Below are 16,520 nucleotides of genomic sequence, written 5' to 3' on the forward strand. Positions count from 1 at the left end.
CACAATTAATGAAGTACTGTATTTCTGTGACATATAGATCACATAGTTTTTTTTTTTTTTTTTTTTTTTTAAGATTCATTTTATTATTTGAAAGATAGAGTTACACAGAGAGGTAGAGAGAGAGAGAGAGGTCTTCCATCTGCTGGTTTACTCCCCAAATGGCTGCAATGGCTGGAGCTGAGGCAATCCAAAGCCAGGAGCAGGAGCTTCTTCCAGGTCTCCCATGTGGGTGCAGGGGCCCAAGGACTTGGGCCATTCTCTGCTGCTTTCTCAGGCGCTGGATCTGAAGTAGGGCAGCTGGGACTTGAAACGGCATCCCGTAAGTCCAGGGCTTTATGCAGCAGCATAGCACCAACCCCTTACAGAGGGTTTTTTTTTTTAAAGATTTATTTTATTTATTTGAAAGTCAGAGTTACAGAGAGAGAGGTCTTCCATCCGTTGGTTCACTCCCCAGATGGCCACAGTGGCTGGAGCTGTACCAATTGGAAACCAGGAGGCAGGAGCTTCCTCTGGGTCTCCCACGTGGGTACAGGGGCCCAAGGACCCGGGCCATCTTCCACTGCTTTCCCAGGCCATACCAGAGAGCTGGATTGGAAGAGGAGCAGTTGGGACTAGAACTGGCGCCCATATGGGATGCCGGCGCTTTAGGCCAGAGCGTTAACCCACTGTGCCACAGCAACGGCCCCAGAGTTTTTTAATATACTCTTTGTCTTTAGGATATTATCATTGAAACTGGAAAGATTTCAAGTTTTATTATTGAGCATTACTTATTAAAATAAGGGTTGTGATATTGTCTTGTTTTTAGATTTTTAGAAGCTAGTTATTTTTTGGAAAGCTTTTATTTAATAAATATAAATTTCATAGGTACAGCTTTTTGGAATATCACGGTTCTTCCCCCCATGCCTACCCTCCCACCCCCACTCCCATCCTACCTCCCACTCCATTTCCCATCTCATTCTTCATTAAAATTCATTTTTAATTTTCTTTATATACAGAAGATCAGCTCTATACTAAGTAAAGATTTCAACAGTTTAGAAGCTATTAATTGACCTCAGTTCTGAACATTTTTGTTGCTTTGCAAGACTACCCTTATGGTTCAGATGAAATTAAAAGTAGGTAAATAATGTGTGCCTGTAAGGTCAGACTAAAACTAAATATTTTGCCTGTCAACACTTGAATTGAAAAGAACTACTTTCAGAACATCACTGCACTTTAGAGTCTTATTGAAAAACACATAGACCATAGTATTTTTAAATTCTGGAACCTAAGAGTAAAATCATTGTATTTTATAGCACTTGAAAATACATAGCCAGCGCCGTGGCTCAATAGGCTAATCCTCCGCCTTGTGGCGCCGGCACAGCGAGTTCTAGTCCCGGTCGGGGTGCCGGATTCTGTCCCGGTTGCCCCTCTTCCAGGCCAGCTCTCTGCTGTGGCCCGGGAAGGCAGTGGAGGATGGCCCAAGTGCTTGGGCCCTGCACCCCATGGGAGACCAGGATAAGTACCTGGCTCCTGACTTCGGATCAGCGTGGTGCGCCGGCCACGGCGGCCATTGGAGGGTGAACCAACGGCAAAGGAAGACCTTTCTCTCTGTCTCTCTCTCTCTCTCTCACTGTCCACTCTGCCTGTCAAAAATAAAAAAAATTTTTAAATAAAAAAAAATAGAAAATACATCTGATGTTACTGTATGTCTGTGCTGTCCTAATAAAGTTTTGGCTTGTATTAGTGGTACAAGAATGACTTTTGGGTTTCCATGACACACATTGTTTGCCTGTACAGATAGTGCCTGCTTTGAGTCTATTAAATAAGAGAAAACTAGAACAATGATTTTGCCGTTTGATTTTTACTGATTTGTTTTGGATGACTGTGACAGTAGCAGACTAGACCTAGAAAGTACAGCATAGAACAGAATGGGTAGGCTCTTCTGTTACCTGCCACAGGCCTGCTAATATCTTCTCAGCAGAACCAGTATCAGTTTTCCCTGGGTACAAGACTGCTCTTTAACTGTTGTCAACAAACCCCTCCATACCTGACATGTTCCAAGTGTCCTTGAGCTGGTCCATCTTTTCTCGTCCTGGGTTGTCTCATTCATTCCTATGGCTTTGATTATCTTCCCTCAGTTGTTGAGTTCAGATCTGCTAACCTTCATATTCACATGGACTATTGCTTGTTGGACCTCTTTCTTCGGCTTATACAAGAATCTTGTACTCACTATGCACTGAACTGTCATCTTTCTGCCCGGTACATTCCTACTCCTTGTTCTTTCTTTGAGTACATGATGGCACTGGTTACCTAGTTCTTTCACTAGAAATGTGAGTACCATCCTTGACTTGTCACTGTTTCTTTTTTGCCATGTGGAATCTAAATACGCAATACTTTGTATTTTATCTGGTAAGTATTGGTCATACTTAGGTACTGATGCTGCTTGACTTACGATGGAGACATGTCCTGATAAACTCATGATACGTTGAAAATACTGTTGGAATGCATTTAAGAATTGCATAAATTTATTTTCATTTTATTTGAAAGGAAGATCTCTTTCCATATATGTGCCTATGTATATATCTATATCTATACCTATATCTATGTCTATCAGTATGGATCAGTATGGTATCTCCTAGAGAAGGGAGTCATCCTTGTTTTTGGCAAGATCCCAAAACAGTTGCTGTATGTCATGTTAGTCTACACTTTGTCTACAGAAGGTCTTCTTGCCTCAGTATTTTGTACATGTGGTTCCATCTGCCTGGCTTCTGCCTCGTTCACTTGGCGAGCCACCACATATGGTTAAAGTCTCAGTTTCAGGTCTCTTCCTCTGGAAATCTTTGACACCCCAAATCTGGGTTAAATGCTCCACCTTGTCTCCTATATCACATAATACTTAGTGGTTTTAGTTTGTATTTTAGGTTCAGAGACTGTAAAGATGTGAAGAGCTTTGTCAAAAGGATCAACTAGAATCATGAGACCTTTCTCTACTCCTGAAACCGTAAAGTCACGAGTTTGCCTTTGAAGCTCATTACAATTTGAAATATTTTGGATATAACAATCCATAAGGTATTCTGTGAATGAGTTAGCCTGCCCTAGTCCAGTTGTGAATATGTTGACTGTGAAAGCCATTTATGTTTTATTTTTTAAAGATTTATTTACTTGTTTGAAAGGTAGAGTTACAGATTGAAGGAGAAAGAGATGCATCTTCCATCTGCTGGTTTACTCCCCAAATGGTGACAACAGCCAGGGCTGGGGCAAGCTGAAGCCAAGAGCCAGGAGCTTTATCCATGTCTCCCACGTGAGTGGCACGGACCAAACTCTTGGGCCATCTTTGGCTGCTTTATCCTAGGTCATTAGCAGGGAGCTGGATCGGAAGTGGTGCAGCTGGAACTTGACCAGTGCCCATATGGGATGCTGGTGTTGCAGGTGGCTGCTTAACCCACTAAGCCTCAATGCCAGCCCCACCATTTATGTTCTTTATTTTGATGTATACTTCAACTGTTAAGCCAACCTAGTCTTGACACATGACTGTGCTTGTTTGGTTAATTGATAATATGCTACCTGCATTTTCTCTTTCTGTCTTTACATCCAAATTCATATGATAGAAATATTATAATCCCTTAAAGATGGGAAACTTCTTAATTTATGCTTTACTAAAACTATTTTGGAGGGCTCTGTTGTGACATAGCAGGTTAAATCACCACTTATGACATAAGGCATCCCATGTGAGTGCAGGTTCAAGTCCTGGCTGTTCTGCTTCCATTACAGTTCCCTTCTGATGTGCCTGAGAAAGCAATGGAGGATGCCCCAAGTGCTTGGGCCCCTGCCACCCATATGGGAGACCAGGATGGAGTTCCAGACTACTGATTTTCATCTGGCCCAAACTCAGCTGTTGTGAGCATTTGGGGAGTGACCCAGTAGATAGACGATCTCTGTTTCTGTCTCTTTCTCTTCTGTCACTCTCCCTTTCAATAAATCAATAAATAAATCTTTAACAACAACAAAAAGCCTTGTTGGAAAATTTAAATGAATTATCCTTTGAGAAGAAAAAACAATCTCTGACAGAGATAGGTGGATTTGATGTGGGAATTTTTTTTTAAAGATTTATTTGTTTATTTGAAAGTCAGAGTTACACACAGAGAGAGAGAGAGGCAGAGAGAGACATAAAGAGAAGAGAGAGAGAGAGAGAGATCTCTTCCATTCGATGGTTCACTCCCCAATTGGCCGCCAACAGCCAGAGCTGCGCCGATCCGAAGCCAGGAGCCAGGAGCTTCTTCCGGGTGTCCCATGTGCAGGGGCCCAAGGCCTTGGGCCATCTTATACTGCTTTCCCAGGCCATAGCAGAGAGCTGGATGGGAAGTGGAGCAGCCGGGACTCAAACCGGCCCCCATATGAGATGCCAGCACTTCAGGCCAGGGCGTTAACCCTCTGCGCCACAACGACAGCCCCTGATGTGGGAATTAAAAGAACACAGCAAAAATACAGGCATGATCATTTGGCCTCGCAGTTATGATGCTGGTTAGGACATTAATGACCCGTATTTAAGCACCTGGATTCGCTGCCTGGCTCCATGCTCCAGCTTCGTGATAATACAGACACCAGGAGACAGTGGTGATGTCTTAGTGGTGGGTTTCTGTGGTTCACTTGGGAGACCTAGATTGAGTTCCTAGTCCCCAGCTTTGACCACAGTGTGGGGCCATTGTGGACACTGGGTGAGAGGACTACAAATCAGAGCATGCGCATTCGTTCCCTCTCTCTCTCTAAGTAAATAAAAATTTAAAAGACCCAGTATATTTATTTTCAACTCTGTTGAATTTTTTTTTCACTTCGTCAAGATTTTTTTTTGCTATAAAAAAGGATGTGACACTTGGGGATTTTCTTTACTATTTTCCACTTGAAGAAGCAGCCTTTGACAAATTAGTGGCTTATTTCACAATCTTACGTTATTTTGAATTGGAGTGTGATAGAGGGGTTTTACCGAAATATCCTATGCAGTAGACTTGATATTTTCTCATTTAACTTATACAGTTGATTTTTAAAAATTTACTTGACTGGGGCCTGCATTGTGGCATAGCAGGTTAAACTGCCACCTGTGATGCTCACATCCTAAAGGGTGCCTGTTCAAGTCCTAGCTGCTCCATTTCTAGTCCAGCTCCCTGATTATGTGCCTGGGAAAGCAGCAAAAGATGGTCCAAGTGCTTGATTCCCTGAACCCACATGAGAAACCTGGATGAACCCACATGGGAAACCTCCATTTGGGGAGTGAACCAGTCTCTCTCTTTCTCCTTCTCTCTCTGTAATTCTGACTTTTAAATAATCTTTTTTAAAAACCACTTTACTGAAATATTTTTATTGAGATATGATTGCTATATAAAGAGCTATACATATATAATGTATGTAACTCAGTGAGTTTGGGAATAAGTTTATACCCATCAAACCATCACCACCCTCAAGGCCATGAACACATTCATCACCCCTGAAGTTTCCTATTTCATTCTTACTTGTTATTGTGTGTGTGATGAACACCCTTAACCTAAGACCTGCTCTTCTTGCAAATTTTAAGTACGAATGCAATACAAGATGGTTAGCTATAGACATTCAGCAGTATATAATACATCTCCAGAGCTTATTTTTCTTTCAGAACTGAAACTTTATACCTCCCCATTTTCCCTATATCCCTGCTCCTGGTAACTGGCACTCTACTCACTGCTTCAATGAGTTTGTTTTAGATTGCACATACTCATAAATGAGTTCCTACATTGTTTGCCTTTCTGCATCTGGCTTATTTCACTTAGCAGAATGTCTTCCAGGCCCATCTATGTCAGAAAAGACAATTTCTTCCTTTTTTTAAGGGCTGAATAATATTGTGTGTGTGTGTGAATGCCTGTGTACACACACACTTAAATAAATATGAAATTTAAAAAATCCCATTTACATCAGCTATTTTGATTTTTTTCAATGTGGAACTCAGGTCTTCCTATTATCATTTAAGAGATTATCCTTTTTTCACTATATATTCTTGGTGCCCTTGTTACTCATAATATATTTAAGTTTAACTGTTCTGTTCCAGTGAGCTCCATGTCTGTTTTTATGACAGTAACATGCTGTTTTGGCTATTACATTGCTGTATCTCCATAGTATATTTTGAAATGAGGTAGTATGATGCCTCTAGCTTTGTTCTTTTTACTTTAGATTATCCTGTTAGGGGACTGATGCAGCTGCTGAGTTTTAAATTGAGGCCAGTGCTCATTTACCATTTTGAAAATCCAAGAGCCCTTCAGAATTAAGCCTAAATCTCCTTTGTTCCATTTTTAAATGGAACAACAAAGCCTGGGTGGCAGCACATCTGTTTATAGCATGGTTTGCTGAATAGTTTAAGCCCACGGTTAAGACCTGCTGCTCAGCAAAAAGATTTCTTTCCAAATATCACTGCTTATTGAAGTGCACCTGGTCACCCAAGAGCTCTGATGGAGATGTACAATGATTAGTGTGGTGTTCATGTCTGCTAACACAGTAGCTCTTGGGTCAAGGAGAAATACTCATTTTTATGTCTTAATATTTGAGAAATACACTTTATATGGATATAACTGCCATAGGTAGTGATTTTTCTGTGAATCAGCATTGCATACCACAGAGAAATCTTTGGTGAAAGGAAGGGTCAGTTGATGTGGCAAACTTCATTGTTGTCTTAGTTTAAGAATTTGCCCTAAACACTGCAACCTTCAGCACTCGCCACCTTGATGCAATTAACAGCCATCAGCGTTGAGGCAAAACACTACCCTAGCAAAAGGTTTGGATTCACTGAAAGCTCAGATGATAGTTAGCACTTTGAGCAATAAAGTATTTTCAAATTAAGATGTATACATGGTTTTCTTGGTCATAATTCTGTTGCACACTTAATAAGACTACAGTACAATATAAATAACTTAAATGTTGTTTATTAGAGACAGAACACATACACACAAATAGAGCTCATTCCCAAAATGTCCACAACAGCTGACCTACCTGAAGGTGGAAACTGGGAACTCAATCCAGGTCTCCCATGTGGGTAGCAGGAATCCAATCACTTGAGCCATCACCATGTATCCCACCTGCAGGAAGCTGGATTAGGAGCAGTAGCCAATGATTGAATTCCAGTACTCTGATATGTGACTAGGATGTGTTAATCAATTGCTTAATTACTAGCCTGAATGCCCAGGTCTAAAATTTTTCAACTTTTTGACTCTTGTAATAACATGCATTGTACAACTGTACAAAAATATTTTCCTTCTTTATATTCTTATTCCGTAAATTTTTTCCTAGTTTGAACAGTTTTTTTACATTAACTTTTTTTGTTTAAATGTGTTTAAAGATTGATTTGAAAGGCAGGTTTACAGAGAGAGGAAGAGATAGGATTGGGCCAGACGGAAGCCAGGAGCCCAGAGCATCTTTCCAGTCTCCCACATGGGTACAAGGGCCCATGGAGCTGTCCTCTGCTATTTTAACAATGCCTTCTGTGCACCTTCTGAAGGGCCTGCCTGAGACCCTTCTGGAAGAGGGGTCACTCTTCTCAAGTTTGTCTTGGTTGTTCATTGGATTGTTTCCTTTTTCTTCACAGATATGCTTGTAAACAGATAAGGTATTGTGAACATTTCTCTCCATTATTTAAAACTTTGGGTATTTCTCTCTCTGATTTATTTTTTATTTGAAAGACAGAGATAGAGACAGAGACAGAGACAGAGACAGAGAGAGAATATTAATCTCTACTCCCTGGTTCACTCCTCAGATAACTGTGATGGTCAGGGTTGGGCCAGGCCAAAGCCAGGAGCCAGGAACTCCCATGTGGGTGCAGGGGCCCAAGCACTCAGGCCATCTTCTGCTGCTTTTCCAGACACATCAGCAGGGAACTGGATCAAGAGTGGAGCACCAACAGCTTTATCCACTGCACCATAACGCTGGCCCCTCCAAGGATTCTAAGAAGTTTGTTGAGGTCTGCCAGTGCTTCTGAGAAACCCTGCACTGTGAATTTTTCAGAAGGTCTTTTCTTTTTCTTCTGCCTCTCTTCAGCTCTGTGATCTGTAGGTGATAGGAATTTTTCAGCTCTACTTTAATCTCTACGACCATTGTCAGATTTGGTCTGCTGTTGACCAACAGATTGTTACACAGTACATGTTTGTCTGTAGTTTGTGTTCTGAGGATATGAAGAAGAAATGTTATTTTTCATGAGAATATTCTGAAAGGAGCAGAAGGAATGGGTTAAAAGTTTGAAATATCGGGGCCGGTGCTGTGGCATAGTGGATAAAGCCCCCGCCTCCAGTGCCCGCATCCCACATGACGCTGGTTCAAGTCCTGGCTGCTCCACTTCCTATCCAGCTCTCTGCTATGGCCTGGGAAAGCAATAGAAGATGGCTCAAGTCCTTGGGCCCCTGCACCCTGTGGGAGACCTGGAAGAAGTTCCTGGCTTCAGATTGGATGCTATAGCCATTTGGGGAGTGAACCAGTGGACGGAAGACCTCTCTCTCTCTCTTTTTGCCTTTCTTCTCTCTCCTTCTTTCTCTGTGTAACTCTTTAAAATAAGTAAATAAATCTTTGGGAAAAAAAAGTTTGAAATATCAAATGTTGAAGGCACTGCTGCTGAAATAACTATTGGTGTGATTAACGTTTGATTCCAGTGTTTTAAAACATGATGTTCTCTGTGTAGTGCAGAGTTAACGTGAAGCATTGATCAATCAGAGTGCTAGGGATACGTTTTCTCTTGAGCTATAGAAGATGAAGATATTATAGACTAGAAGTGTGCTCTGTATAGTGACAAAGATGGAGATAAAGAAAGTGTTGAAGAACGTGAATAAGCTGTATGTGGTCTTTCTAGCTCCATGAAATGGCCTAGAATGTGGGGAGCAACCCGGACTAGACTAAGTTACTGGAATTAAGACTTATTCTATGCATCTGCTCTCCCACAATATGGCGCTGGGAGAGAAGAAAACAGCTTCTACACAGCTGCCTCCAGTTCAGCCAATAAACTGTAGGACTTGCTCCTGATTGGAGGAGAGCAGCGTACTCGGCGTGTGGGCAGCCGAGTTAGGATTGGCAGAGGAGGACTATAAAGGAGGAGAGAGACGGCATGCACCAGGAACATCTAAGGGGAACATCTAAGGGAACACCTGTGCAGCCCCCGAGAGAGCCGGCTGGCGGTGTGCCGCTCCCCTGCGGAAGTGGGGAATGTGGCAGGGGGAACCGCCCTTCCACGGAGGTGGAAGGGACAGTAGCCACCCCGGGAAGAACCAGCAGCAAACCCGGGAAGGGCCGAGCAGACGAAAGAACAGCGCAGGGTCCTGTGTCGTTCCTCCACGAAGACGGGGAGCGACACTAGAATTAAAGTTGCTAATGACATTTTTATCACATGCTATGTTGATGAATTAGACTTTGAAGCATGCCTGAGCAGTAAATCTTTCAGTATTCTTGTGTAAATGAAGTTTATAAAAATGTTAAGTATTATTTTTAAAAAAATGTATTTGCAGGGACCGGCATTGTAGTGCAGTGGATTAAGCTGCTGTTCTGCAGCATTGGATCTCACGTGGATACCTGTTCAAGTCCTGTCTTGTCTGGCCCAGCCCTGGCCATTGTGGCTCATTTGGAGAATGAACCAGCGGATGGAAGATCTCTCTTTTTCTCTCCCCATCTCTCCCTCTCTCTAACTCTGACCTTTGAATAAATAAATCTTAAAAATTATTTGTTTGAAAGGCAAAGAGAGGAGCCAGTGCTGTGGTGTAGCAGGTTAAGCCACCATCTGCAGTGCTGGCACCCCATATGGGTGGCGGTTCGAGTCGGGCTGCTATAGTTCCTTTTTTTTTTTTGATTTATTTTATTTATTTGAAAGAGTTACAGATAGAGGTAGAGCTGGAGAGAGACAGAGAGGTCTTTCATCCACTGGTTCACTCCCCAGATGTCCTCAATGGCCAGAGCTGAGCTGATCTGAAGCCAGGAGCCAGGAGCTTCTTCCAGGTCTCCCATGTGATTGCAGGGGCCCAAGGACTTGGGCTCTCTCCCACTGCTTGTGGAGTGGACCAATGGATGGAAGAGCTCTCTGTGTCTCTCTCCTTGCCTCTCTGTCACTCTGACTCTGAAACAAATAAATAAATCTTTAAAAAATAAATAAGTAAATAAAAAAAAAATGAAAGGCAGAGAGAGAGATAGCATTCACTGGTTCGTTTCCCAGATTCCAGAAACAGCCAAGGCTGGGCCAGGCGGAAGTCAGGAGCTGGGAACTCATTCTGGGCTTCCCATGTGGGTGACAGGGATCCAAGTATTTGAGCTGTCACTTGCTGCCTCCCAAGGTGTGCATTAGCAGGAAATTGGAATCAGGAGTGGTGCCAGAACTTTATTTTTTAAAAAGATTTATTTATTTATTTGAAAGGCAGAGTTACAGAGAGAGAGGTCTTCTATCTGCTGGTTCACTCCCCAAATGGCCTTAACTGCTGGAACTGCACCGATCTGAAGCCAGGAGCCAGGAGCTCCTTCCTGGTCTCCCATGTGGGTGCAGGGGCCCAAAGACTTGGGCCATCCTCTTTTGCTTTCCCAGGTGCATTGGTAGGGAGCTGGATTGGAGGTGGAGCAGCTGGGACTCAAACTGGCACCAATATGGGATGCTGGCACTTTAACTCACTGTGCCACAGCACCATCCCCAAGAGCTAGAACTTTAATTCAGGCCCTATGATATGGATTGCAGGCATCCTAAGAGTGTATTAACTTAAGCCAAACCAAATGCCTGCACCTAGTAATCATTCTTTAAAAAACGTCTACCACCAAAAAAAAAAAAAGTCTACCACTTTCTTTGATCTCTTTTAAGATCTTCATGTTACGGTTTAAAACTGTCTCCCATATCTTTTTCAATCTTTTTGTCCCTAATATTGTTGATGGCTACCTGGAGGGCAGAAGGACCTTGCTGAAAGTTTAAAACCTGCTGTTTGATACATTTCATCTTGGGTAGGGCCATAAAACATGAGTAGTGATATAAAACATCACCTTTAGTCATTTATTTACTTTTTTAAATTTGCATTTTTCTGTTGACTAATGTGTATTTTCCTGGTCAGCAGATGACATTGTTCCAGTGACTATCGGTTGGGAATGTGGCAGTGTTTGTGTTTTTGTGTATTTATTTATTTTATTTGAAAGGCAGAGTTACAGAGGGAGAGAGAGCGAGTGAGCTCATATAGGATGCCAGCAATGAAGGTGGCGGCATTACCCACTATATCATGGTGATGGACCCCTAAGTTTTAAAATAGAGGTTAAGCATGGCAGGAATGATAGTATTCTAAGATGGAGTTAATAAGGCCGGCGCCGCGGCTCACTAGGCTAATCCTCCGCCTAGCGGCGCCGGCACACCGGGTTCTAGTCCCGGTTGGGGCGCCGGATTCTGTCCCGGTTGCCCCTCTTCCAGGCCAGCCCTCTGCTGTGGCCAGGGAGTGCAGTGGAGGATGGCCCAGGTGCTTGGGCCCTGCACCCCATGGGAGACCAGGAAAAGCACCTGGCTCCTGGCTCCTGCCATCGGATCAGCGCGGTGCGCCGGCCGCAGCGCGCCGGCCGCGGCGGCCATTGGAGGGTGAACCAACGGCAAAGGAAGACCTTTCTCTCTGTCTCTCTCTCTCACTGTCCACTCTGCCTGTCAAAAAAATTAAAAAAAAAAAAAATAAAAAAATAAAAAAATAAAAAAAAATAAGATGGAGTTAATATTACAATTAGAGTATTTAGTAGGCTGACTTACGAATATGACCATTAGTAGCAGGTGATCTTTCCCCACATACATTCTTGGCCTGTGAACCTTCATAACTATAAGCTGAAATGAACCTCCTAGAATCTTAAGTAGCTCCTCTCAGACATTTTAAAGTAATAAAAAGCAGAATAATATGAGGGGTATTGACAAAAGTTTTGGAAATATTTTTTATATGTATAGTCTTCCATATTTTAGACTTGCAAATTCATAACAAGATTTTAAACTCGTCTGGAACTGTTTAACACAATAATCTACTACTGTTTCCATTTGCTATTTTTAAAATATGATTTATTTATTTATTTTGAAAGTCAGAGGGAGGGAGGGAGGGAGAGAGAGAGATCTTCTATTCGCTGGTTCATCCCCCAGATAGCTGCAACTGCCAGGGCTGGGCCAGGCTGAAGTCAGGAGCTTCATCTGGGTCTGTCTTGTTGGGTGGCCAGGACCCAAACACTTGGGCTATTTTCTGCTGCTTTTCCCAGGCTATTAGCGAGGAGTTGGATTGGAAGGGGAGCAGCTAGGACTCAAACCAGCTCTCATATGGGAAGTCAGCATCACAGGTGGTGGCTTTACCCACTACACCGCAATGCCTGCCCCTATTTTTTGTTTTCTAACTTCTTGAGATATATATCCAACTCATTAATTTTTTTTTGGCTTTTTAAAATTGTGGTAAAATATACTTAGCATAAAAGCATTTTAAGCATTTTTAATTGTAATGTTCAGTTACATTAAGTACATTTGTGTTGTATACGATTATCATCTATATCCCCAATTGAAACTCTATACCCATTAAATAATAACTCTTCATTACGTCCACTTACCAGCCCCTGACAAACACCACTCTCTTTTTTTGTCTCTATGAATTTGACTCTTCTAAGTACCTAACCTACGACGAATCATACAGTATTTGTTCTTTTGCATCTGACTTCATTTAGCCTAGTGTGTTTAAGTTTCTTCCATGTTATAGCATGCATGAGCACTTCTTTGCTTTTTTTTTTTTTTTAAATTTTTTTGACAGGCAGAGTGGACAGTGAGAGAGAGAGACAGAGAGAAATGTCTTCCTTTGCCATTGGTTCACTCTCCAATGGCCGCCGTGGCCGGCGCACTGCAGCCGGTGCACCGCGCCTATCCAATGGCAGGAGCCAGGTGCTTCTCCTGGTCTCTCATGCAGGTGCAGGGCCCAAGCACTTGGGCCATCCTCCACTGCACTCCCGGGCCACAGCAGAGAGCTGGCCTGGAAGAGGGGCAACCGGGACAGAATCCGGTGCCCCTACCAGGACTAGAACCCGGTGTGCCAGCACCGCAAGCAGAGGATTAGCCTAGTGAGCCGCGGTGCCGGCCACTTCTTTGCTTTTAAAAGCTGAATAATACTCTGTTGTATGTAAATACCACACTTTATGTGACCTTTTATCCATTAGTGGACATTTGGGTTGTTCATACCTGTTGGCTATTGTGAATAATGAATAATGCTACTGTGCATGTGAGGATACAGACTGTCATTCCTGCTTTCAATTCTTTTCAACATATACTCAGAAGTGGAATTACTTGATCATATGATAATTATATTTTTAACTTTTTGAGGAATTGCGATACTATTTACCATAGTGGCTGCACCATTTTACATTTCCACCAGCAAGGACTCTAATTTCTCTATAACTTCATCAATGCTTGTTATTTTCTAAATTTTTTTTTTTTTTTTTTTTGGATAAGAGCCATCCTATTGGGCATGAAGTGGTAGCTCGTTGTGGCTTTGATTTGCATCTTCCTTGTGATTAGTTATGTTGAACATCTTTTCATGTGTGTATTGACCATTTGTATATGTTCTGGAGTAATGTCTATTCTAGTCCTTTGCCTGTTTTCAATTGGGTTGTTCTTTTTGTTATTGTGACCAGTTCTTTGCAAATTCTGGATATTAACTTCAGAATATGTCCATAGAGATTTTCTCCCATCCTGTGAGTTATCTTTTCACAGTATCCTTTCATATACATAATTTAAAATTTTTTATGTTGTCCATTTTTTTTCTTTTTGGCCCATATCCAAGAAATTATTTCCAAATCCAAATGTCATGAAACTCTTTTTATGTCATCTTTTGAGAGTTTTATAGTTTTAGCTCTGATACTAGGATCTTTGATCAATTTTTATTTAATTTTATATTTCTCATTGATTTTTAAGCCTGGAAAAAATATTTACAAATGTAAATACCTTAATTTCATCCTACTTGTTTTGATTGTAGAACTATTTCTTTTGGGATTTTTGTCATTTTTTGCTCTGTGTTGTTATTCCACGTTATTTGGTATTTACAAAATTAAAATTATTATATTTTCCTGATGAATTGGATTTCATAATTATGAATTTTCTCTAGTAATGATATTTTGCTAAAAACCTATTACATTTAATAGAAATAGCTATTCTTGCTTTGTTTTTGTTAATATAATTATAACGTTTGCATTTTTAGTCTCTTTATCCTTAAGTTTAGTTGATAGACATTCAGTGTTTGGGATTTTAAAATCCAGTCTGATAATTTATTTAAGATTTTATTTTTATTTATTTGAAAGGCAGAGTTACAGAAAGGAAGAGATGGAGATCTTGTATCTGCAACCGCTGGAGCTGGGCCAGACCAAAGCCAGGAGCCAGAGCTTTATCTGGGTCTCTCCTGTGGGTACAGGGGCCAGGAACTTGGGCCATCTTCCATGCTTCCCCAGGTGCACTAGCAGGGAGCTGGATTGGAAGTGGAGCAGCTGGGACTTGAACAGGCACCATATGGGAAGCTGGCATCTCAGGTGGTGGCTTTACCCACTATGCAGCTGTGCTGACCCCAGATAACCTTTTTTAAAACTAGATCATTCATCATTGTACACTTAATGTGACTGATGATATATTTGGATTTAAATCTGCCTCTTATGTCCTTTCTTCTTTTAGTTCCAGCTATTTCTCTTCTTTCTTGTAATGTTTTTGACTGATAGTTAAAAAAAATCATTTGATAGTTTACTTCTATTAATTTCAAAATTATATACCATATATTCTTTTAATGATTATTCTAGAAGTTGTAGTATATATATAATTAATCTAAAACTACCTTTCCTCTTCTCTTGGACAATGCAAGGTCATTTGAACAATTTAACTCTTTTGTAGCCTATAGCTGTTGCTGTTTTGAGTTTTCTACATTCATTCACAAAATTGCTTTTTTCTTTGGTATTTCTTTTGCCTTTCACCTCCTTCTTGGGATAATTCTTCTTCCCTTGCTGGCTCGCTGGTTAACTCACTTTTTAATCTGCCTGGTAATGCTTTGTATTATATCTTCATCCTAACAAGTATTTTTGCTGGATATAGAATTTTGGGTTAGCAGTTTTATTCAGAACACTGAGACTGTCTTTCCCATGTCTGAAATTTAGAAGTCAACTCCTATTCTTAGTAATGCTCTTTTGAAAGTACTTTGTCTTTTTTTTTTTTTTTTAAACATCTCTGCTTGCTTTTAGAATCTCCTCTTTGTCTTTACTTTTCCACTTTAGTTGCATGTTTTGCTTCTGAGGAGAGTGTTTCCCAGAAGCTATTTTTGGGTTGAGCTCTAGGTCCATCTGTTAGCTGGTGTGACATCCTTTATTGGTTCCCCCCTGTTCCCTTTATCACTTCCCCATACCCCTAATAGTGTTGTCCAAATAATCTACTTCCACTCAAATCTTTCATTCTAGGTCTGCATCTGGGGAAGTTTAAAATAAGGCATTTACTCTTCTTGGGATTAATGGAGCTTCCTAAATCTTTGAAGTAATGTTTGTGTCGGTCACACTGGCATGGTGATATTGCTGACAGAAAGATACTGTTGGATGTACTTAGAAGATATTTGATTTCTTTAATGGTAAAAGATGGAGAAATCTGTAGATCAGGATAAAGCATACATGATCCCAGACAGAAGTATTATTTCTCAGGTTGCCCGGCGTTGCTCAAAGTATGGATCTGCTATACTGCTTGGTAACACAAGATACCAGTAACCAAAGTTTAATACATTGAGTCTATTCACCAAGTATGGCAACTCAATTAACCTATTAAGAGAACATATAAAGGCCGGCGCCGTGGCTCACTAGGCACCCCGGGTTCTAGCCCTAGTCGGGGCGCCGGATTCTGTCCCGGTTGCGCCTCTTCCAGTCCAGCTCTCTGCTGTGGCCCGGGAGTGCAGTGGAGGATGACCCAAGTGCTTGGGCCCTGCACCCGCATGGGAGACCAGGAGAAGCACCAGGCTCCTGGCTTCAGATCAGCACGGTGTGCCGGCCTCGGCGCACCGGCTGCAGTGGCCATTGGAGGTTAGACCAACGGAAAAGGAAGACCTTTCTCCCTGTCTCTCTCACTGTCCACTCTGCCTGTCAAAAAAATAAATAAATAAATAAATAATTTTAAAAAAGGACATATAAAAAGAAATTCATATAAAACAAAACCACAGACAATTGGAATGAAAGTACAGTTTCTCAGTGGAGTTTGTATCAGCGCATGCTAAGATTAGGTCATAGTCTTGCTAAGGTCCAATTTTTTTTTGAAGCACATGGATGGATAAATAATATGAGGACATCTTACTATTTTCATCATGTTTTGGAATAGATACTTATGGTAATCATGGATGATTTATTTTTCTCCTGTATATGGTATAAAAAAGAGATCATCTTACATAAAAAAAGACCTGATTTCCTTAAAACAATGAAATTATAACTAAAACCCTACTTTACAAGTTATTAGTCTTGCTAAAACAGCCTATGTTTTTAGAGAAAGTAAGACTATTTTTAGATAGAAGCAATTCTTTATCACA

General features: G+C 41.3%; 1 protein-coding gene across 4 annotated transcripts in view; it reads left to right on the forward strand.

Moving 5' to 3' along the window:
* FANCC (FA complementation group C) overlaps positions 1-16,520 on the forward strand; it is a 249,943-nt gene that overhangs the window by 22,678 nt on the left and 210,745 nt on the right. Inside the window, exon 2 of one of the 4 annotated variants that reach the window (XM_070049801.1) lies at positions 3,751-3,876. The exons of the other annotated variants lie outside the window; for them this stretch is intronic. The gene's annotated coding sequence lies outside the window, so the exon portion shown is untranslated. The remainder of the gene's footprint in view (positions 1-3,750; positions 3,877-16,520) is intronic. 4 annotated transcript variants of the gene reach the window in all.

This window comes from Oryctolagus cuniculus, chromosome 1 (assembly GCF_964237555.1).
Source record: "Oryctolagus cuniculus chromosome 1, mOryCun1.1, whole genome shotgun sequence".
Classification (NCBI taxonomy): domain Eukaryota; kingdom Metazoa; phylum Chordata; class Mammalia; order Lagomorpha; family Leporidae; genus Oryctolagus; species Oryctolagus cuniculus.